Source organism: Dermacentor variabilis, chromosome 7 (assembly GCF_050947875.1).
Source record: "Dermacentor variabilis isolate Ectoservices chromosome 7, ASM5094787v1, whole genome shotgun sequence".
NCBI classification, from domain to species: domain Eukaryota; kingdom Metazoa; phylum Arthropoda; class Arachnida; order Ixodida; family Ixodidae; genus Dermacentor; species Dermacentor variabilis.
In genome coordinates, this window is record NC_134574.1 from 101,498,101 (window position 1) to 101,505,578 (window position 7,478).

A 7,478-nucleotide genomic window follows, 5' to 3' on the forward strand; every position below is an offset into this window, starting at 1 on the left:
AAGTGTCAGGAAAAAAAAAAGGTGTGCGGTTGTCCTTTCCAATAACGCTACAGCCGTTACCAGTAACTACTGATTAATGCCTCCAGCACGTCATTATTTGCAATTTAACGCAGTTATCTGTGAGATTGAACCCGACGTCATCGCATCACCGCGATACATTATCCTTGTATCCACGCCACTCGTGTCAGTTGCTATGGTGTGTTTAGCCAAAATGTGATGGACATTTTTTCAGTACCGGCTCCCACCTTCCTGTTAAAAAAAAACGAATGTAAGAGTAACTTTTCTGAACATTACGTCTTTATCAATATCTCTCCAGAATCTCGTTAGCAGAGCGCACATGTGCATGTTGAAGAAAGCGTTCTGCCCGTTCCGGTGGTATACATAACCTCCGAATACGTGACTATCGCGGCATTGTGGATCCCGGGTACATCTCGGAATCCCGTGAACAGGATTATAGTTAGCGCAATACGCATGCACCGCGTTTTAAAAACGAAAAATTTCCGTGCGCTCGTCGGATAGAGCAGGCTTTCGGAACGCATTTGTGCAGCAATTTTGCCCGCAGCGTTATTGGCCCACGCAACCTCAAATGGGGGGGACCGGATGTCAAAGCTGGCGACAGCCTCTTCTTGCTACTCCATTCATGTAGCAAAAGTGTCTGGATCATTGCAATATCTAACTATATGCAGCACAAGTTCGAGCACTCTGTTGTAAGCATTGAAACGATATGGAGAATAGTAAGTTGTCACTAACAGCCAGAAAGGAAAAACCTACAGAAGTACAAGCAGGAAAAGAAAATGAAGTGGATAAATGAATGAACTTGCAGTAAAAGTGAGCTAAACGATATGAACACACACACACACACAAAAATGAAGCGAAATATGAGTTATCGAGTTCAATGCGCTTAGATTCGAGTGCTTTGAGATGACATGCGAGATTACAAAGAAGGTCCCACTAGCATACGATGCTGTTTCTGCAGTGTCTGGGTCAGGCCTTGGTCCAAGAATAGTGAGAAAAAAATAAAGCATGCGATTTCTGAACACCTGTGGTTCAGTAGGAGACAGTTCCGCGAGTGTCGCAAGCAAGCCTCGTTTTTTGGGCACCTTTAGCTACAGTAGCCTATGCATTCATTCTTTCATCGCAGATGTCACCTGAAGAATCGGTTCTGACGAGACCTCGACCCAGTTTTGTCGCTTGACATTTGTGTGCTAGATGGAGTGCCATGCATAACACTGTGGTTCGTTCGGCTCTACGGTACATGAATTGAATTAACTTTTGCGACAAAGCTTTAGCAGGGATTCGAGGGCAGAACTGACACCGACCGATAATCCATTGAGAATATAATTCCTTTGTACCTACTGGAGAACATAAAATTCGGGGAAGGCCCCCACGACTTCAAGACGGTGAATTCACATAATTTGTAAAATATTTATCACTGACCATCGCAATAAAGGGAGGTGACGAACTTTTTGGCAACGAGAGCCAGACGTGGTGTACTTGTGGGGGCCATTTGTTCCCACGGGCCATGGACTGGCTCCTTCTTATTGTAGAGTATAGGCAGGAACGGTGAAAACACGTTGTTTTCCAGTAGAAGTCTTAAGACTCTAGAGAAAAAGAACTTTTGTTGCAAAAAGGAAAGAAATCTGCGCAAGATAAATTGGCATAGACTGCTGCCTTGGGGTGAGAGTATGGGAAGAGGGAAAGAGAGCGGTGAAAAATACCTGACGAAAGGATAAACGGACGAGGCTGTGTATGCTTATGGCGGAGAGGTTTACAGCTTCAAATTGGCATAAATATGTTACTGGTTTGAGCGAGTCAGGAACTAACGCGTGCACGTAATCTTGCGTGTTTTGTAATACTGTATCGGCCACTTCATGCATTTCCGTCCTTTACAGTGCATAATAACTTGCTGATTAAAGGGAAGCTGAAACAATTTTCGAAAAAAAAAATGAGTTCTCTGCGGCATTCTACAGTTTTGAGTCCCCTGAACACGAATATCTGGTTCAAAAAGGGCGGAAACAAACGCAAGCGGCTGTTTTTTCAAGAAAACGCGCACCAGCGCCTCAGGGCATCGCGCGAACGCCGCTGTTGCCCGTGATTGGTCGGGGCCGCTGTGACGTCTTTCGCGGCAGTCGCCGGTCGGCGCCGCCGTTTCAGAGCGTAGCACGCTTTTCTGTTCTGGCTTCATAGATGAGTTGTAAGCATTATGCAACGTTCTCGCTGTCTCGGACAGCTTGTATTTTCGCCGTACACGTTCGAACCGACAGCCGATACGGAAAACGATGGCGGCAACGGCGGTAACGGCGGCAACGACGATGTTGAGTGTGCCAACAGCGAGAGCGATGTGTGCACCTTCTCGTGCGTTGGAAATCTTAGCTGGTACCTATGTTTTTTTTTCATGTAGCTGCACGTTCCAATGACGGGAGAAAAAAAAATGCGCTAAAGTGTCACTGGGGACATGCTGCTGGAAGAATGCCGAAGCACTAACATCTCATTAGATTGTAAACATGGGTGCAATTCCGCGATGTCAAGCACCCTGCCGCTGCTTGTCTAAAGTCCCGTGGTTTTTTTAGTGTTGATACACGATAGCGAACATAAGTGCCGCGTTTCAAAGCGCGCACATGCAGTGCTGCGAGGTAGAGTCATGGAAGTTGCTTATCATACATATCCAGAGATGGCCAGAGGTATTATATGTGCAATATTCACACTATGGTTCGACGACCTTGCGATTGTGGCTAGATCAAGAATCGGTATGCGTGCTCCATGCTAGTGTTGACATAAAGATATTAGGCAGTTTTAGCACCGCCTTGTGGTAAACACGATAACTGCAACCGTACGTCGAATGTCACTAGACAAGCCTATACTCCATTTCATACCTCAGGTGCAACGCTGTGGAAGCTACGCACGAAGTCCGGTCACCAATATTTATTACTGCCCGCGTTTCCGTCTATGCTTCGCAGCGTGCCAGCGGCGTTTGCTCGCGCGAGCATGCACGTGAAGCTGCCGCGACGGGCTGCAATTAAAAAATGCCGAAAAGAAAATTGATTTAAAAGAACGTGTTAGCAGCCGTATAAGTACACGGATTGTTTCTATGGGTAAATTCTTCTTTTCTCATTCAGAACTGAGCTTACATATGGAAAATTTTCTAAAATATCGGGTCAAGAAACATCGAACTTTTTCTAAGTGCGAACGCAGCCACTGCAAGAAGCATCTCAAGCCTCCGCAGCGTTGCACCTGATGTATGAAGCGGAGTATGGCAACGCTAGCAACAACGCGTTTCCGCATTTGTCGTAAGGCTATCCGGCTATCAAGGAAATGCTCCGAGCACAGCACAGTTGATTTCGTCGGCGCGAACTTATCTCTCCTGACCGCACGGACCCACTGCGCTGCAAGCTTCTTGTCCTTCGGGAAACCGTGAAACACCACATCGTCTCGCCCGCCTGTATTCGCGCAGCCGAATGCTGCACAGAACGAGGGCATGTTGTGCGCCCTTGGCTGTAGGCACTCACGCAGCACAGAAGGAAAGAACAGTTTACGAAAATCGCAAAAGAAAACAAACGTGAGCGGCGGCGGCGGCAGATCTCTCGTAGCGTCGTTCAGTAAAGCGCAGGACGGAAAGAGGCATGCCAACACATGCCAGCACGCCGGTCCGGCAGCTCGGTCCCCGCGCGTGACGTCACTCTCGCCGGTTCTCTCCTCTGGCAACCACCTCACCCGGCGCTCCGGGAAGCGATGGGGGCGTGTCCGCGGGGGTGATTTAGAAAGCGATTTCCGCCCCTTATATTAACAAAACGACGAGAAAAATTTCGGAACCATAAATCATTAGGTCTGTTCTTCCCAATCCCAGCAATTCATGGAAATTGAAAACCGTTTCAGCTTCCCTTTAAGACTAGGTGGAGCGATGGAATTAGGAAATTCGCGGGCGCTAGTTGGAATCGGTTGGCGCAGGACAGGGGTAATTGGAGATCGCAGTGCGATCCCTGCGAGCGCACTTCGTCCTGCAGTGCACATAAAACAAGTTGTTGTTGTTGTTGTTGTTGTTGTTGTTGTTGTTGTTGTTGTTGTTGATGATGATGTTGATGGTGATGATGATGTGAGCTAGTTAACATTCCTACCTTCTATATTTCGCTTTTCTCTCTTTCTCACAGCCATTCTGACGGTGTTCCTGTGTCCTGTCACGGTTATATAACAAATTGTGAGTGAGTGAGTGAGTGAGTGAGTGAGTGAGTGAGTGAGTGAGTGAGTGAGTGAGTGAGTGAGTTAGGTGAGTGAGAGGTATATTGAGAGAGCGAGTCACTAAGAGACTGCGTGAGTGAACGTGTAAGCAGGATAATCCTCACCGGGGGGGGGGGGCATTGTTCTGTTTCGCCCCTCCTTAACTCCGCCATGCTTTATCTTCGAAGCATGGCAAACGACCAGGGCGAGTGACCAAGGCAAGGGACCGAAGTTAGCGAGTCAAGAGATAGCAGCAGGGAGGACCTCGCCAAAAAGAAAACGAAGAATAATGGCCACAATCTGGCCTCAAGTAACTTGTCCGCGTCCCATTGTTATCGAAAGCGTGAAGTCAACACACTCGGCTGTCCGCCGGACGTGGACGCGACAGCTGTAAACACGCGACGGGCCGTAAATTATGCGCCACAAGCCAACAGAAGCCTATATTGAAGGCGTCGGACATTAGACAAAGTCATTTTGCGAAATAAACAGAAGAAAAAAATTGTTATGTACGGTGCTGCTGAACCGATTTATCTGACTTCTATGGCCAGAGAGGTTGTAGATTTGACCTGCTTGGTCTTTAATCATACGCCCCCACATCGAGCAGTCGCTCGGGATCACAGCTGCGTTGTATATAGTCAACCGTAGAGGCCATACGTTGAACTTATCCTCCTAGAAATAGAGTAATTGTATCAAAACCTCATGACTGCTCCGGTTTGCGATGATTCGGAGTAAAGTTCAGCGCCCCCTTTTTTTTTCTTTTTTGCTTCACGCCTTTCGAACTCTTTGTCATAGCGCATCCGGACTGCGCTGTCAGCGGAGCGGCCCGAGTTCGGTATTGAGGCCAGCATCCCGAGCAGTTCTGAGAACGTTTGAGTTGCAATGTACAGCGTCGTCGCAGCTGCTGTAGGTATGTGCACGCGATGGAACGAACTTGTATCAGCTTTTTGAAAGTTCTCATTCCACATCTACGAAGTTGCAAAAAAGAATTACGCTTAATTTTAACGTACCATTCGGAGGTCCGCACTTAATGACGGATCACCCTGCCGCCAGACCTATACATGTATAGGCCCCGCTTAGGTGCTGCGACTTTGGTTATATATAGTTGATGCATAACTGCAAGAAGCTGTTTGGGAGTAGTAGGAACTAGGAATCGGTTGAGCCTTTCCTATACCGCATCTATCAATCACCTTTTTCGTCGACATCCTAGTGTTCTAATTTGACTCGCGCGAGCGTTCCCGAGTGTTTCGTCGGTTTTCCTCCGAACCCCAAAGTCTGCTTATCGGAATTAACCAAGGTCACATGGCGTGAGTTTCACCGATTGAGACGACCGCTCGAGGAATGCAAAGACATGCACCTTGACGCGCATCTTCGCGCTGTGCTCCAGCAATTCGAAGGATTAAAAAAGAAGTGGTTCGGTAGACCGAAACTGGAAGAGAAGGCAGCTGATCGACGTCGGCAGAGCCCTCATTTGACTCGATACTATTAGAGTTCTTACATGGTTATCCACAAACCGAATTTCTCACTAGAACTAACACTGCGTGGTTGTCCTTTAACCACTCACGCGGGGAATACAGGAGACGTAAAAAAACGTAGTGAGTGGTGGAAGCACAGAGGAAACAGAGAGCGGCTAGCATAGAACTGATTAATCTACGGAGAAAGCGTTAAATGATGGTCATAAATAACCTCGAGAAGAAACTAAGCACCGGGAAACGAGCGATGGAGCAACATATATGGTATGCATGTAACCTTCAGAAACAAGAATATGGCAGTGCGGATTATAAAGCTCTGATTTAGCTGATATTGCGTCTTACATTTAAGTTAGAACTGGAGTCAGACATAAAGTAAAGTTTGCCAGCCATGAATATAAATTAGGCTGATGATGATGGGAAATCAATGGATTGAAGAGACTAGCAAGTTAAAGATGAGCAAAACGAGAACAAGGTAAAAGCGGGAGCCAACGTTTCGGCAAGTGGACATGTCTTTTTCAAGGCGCCCTGTAAAAGACAGGTCCACTTGTCGAAACGTAGGATCCCGCTTTTATCTTGTTCTCGTTTTTCTCACACCGTCTTGAATTTCCATCTCCCGCCTTCCCCGTGTTTTCCCTGGATTACTAAGTTGGGTAAGCGGTTTGGTAGATCAAGAATATCTGCTTTGCACAACGGCATGAGGGGACGTGCCCGGAGAAACAACAGGGGAGACTATGTCGAGTGTGCAGCTCGGTGCTTTTGATTACAAAGAAATTTGACGCCAGCTATAGTGGCGTGAACCGCAAGTTTGGCATCTGATACGTCATGCAAACTACGCCCAGATTTATAGGGATATGCCTCAACTTCGTCTTGCTGGCTGCGAATGACCTCACTGGAGCTGACTTACCATCGGAAATGAGCTTTATGGAGACGAGCTTTATGGACCTCGATTAGCCTTTAATATCAAACGTCGGGATGTTTTTCACTACATGAAAAGCAAGAATTCTTTAGTACGAGAAAAAAAAAGAAAGAAGGAAACTCGCGCCTTCACGCGGTGCACGAGAAAATAGACACGAAGTTGTGATACGAAAGCTGGCGGGCTGTTTTCCATCCTTTCTCTTTCGCCTCTTTCTTCAAGACGCCTGAGCACATCACGGCAGACACAAGAAGGCGATTGTTGCTTTCAGTGTCGTGGTCCTCAAAGCGGTCGGTGCGTGACGTGGAAGCGTGCCAGCTTTGTGTTCGTGTTTGCGGTAGCGAGAAGGGAGATAAAGGGAGAGGGTAACGGCGTAGAGAGCAATCAGCAATCACCCGGGGCGAGACCCGGCGGGTGAAGCGGTCGAGAGCAGGGCGAAGCCACGCATATGACTAAGGTGATTGCACCGCAGGTTGGGCGCGCGCGGTTGCGACAAGCTGTTCCCAGAATCACGCGGACTGCTCGAGGAAGCGCGCCCCGACAAAACGAGTCGAATGCGGCCGACGACGTTGGAGACAAAGGGAGGAGGCTGTAAGAGGGTCTTTCGCGTCACGTGGCCACGTGATCAGGACACGTCAGGGCGCTTGTGAGCTTCCCCACCCAGGTATCTGTTCGTAGAACAGGGAGTTGCATAACACCGTAATTCGTAAATGCTCTTGCTCGTTTTAGACAGGACGAACTGTGCTTCTCTAAGTGCCTTAATGTGCCTAAACGAAACCCCAATTCGCCCGTAGCTGTCTTACTGGCCTACGATCTGCTTTGCGAACCGTTACTGTTCTGCATGTCACAGGGCCGCCATATCACTAATGGCTACCGATTCCTTA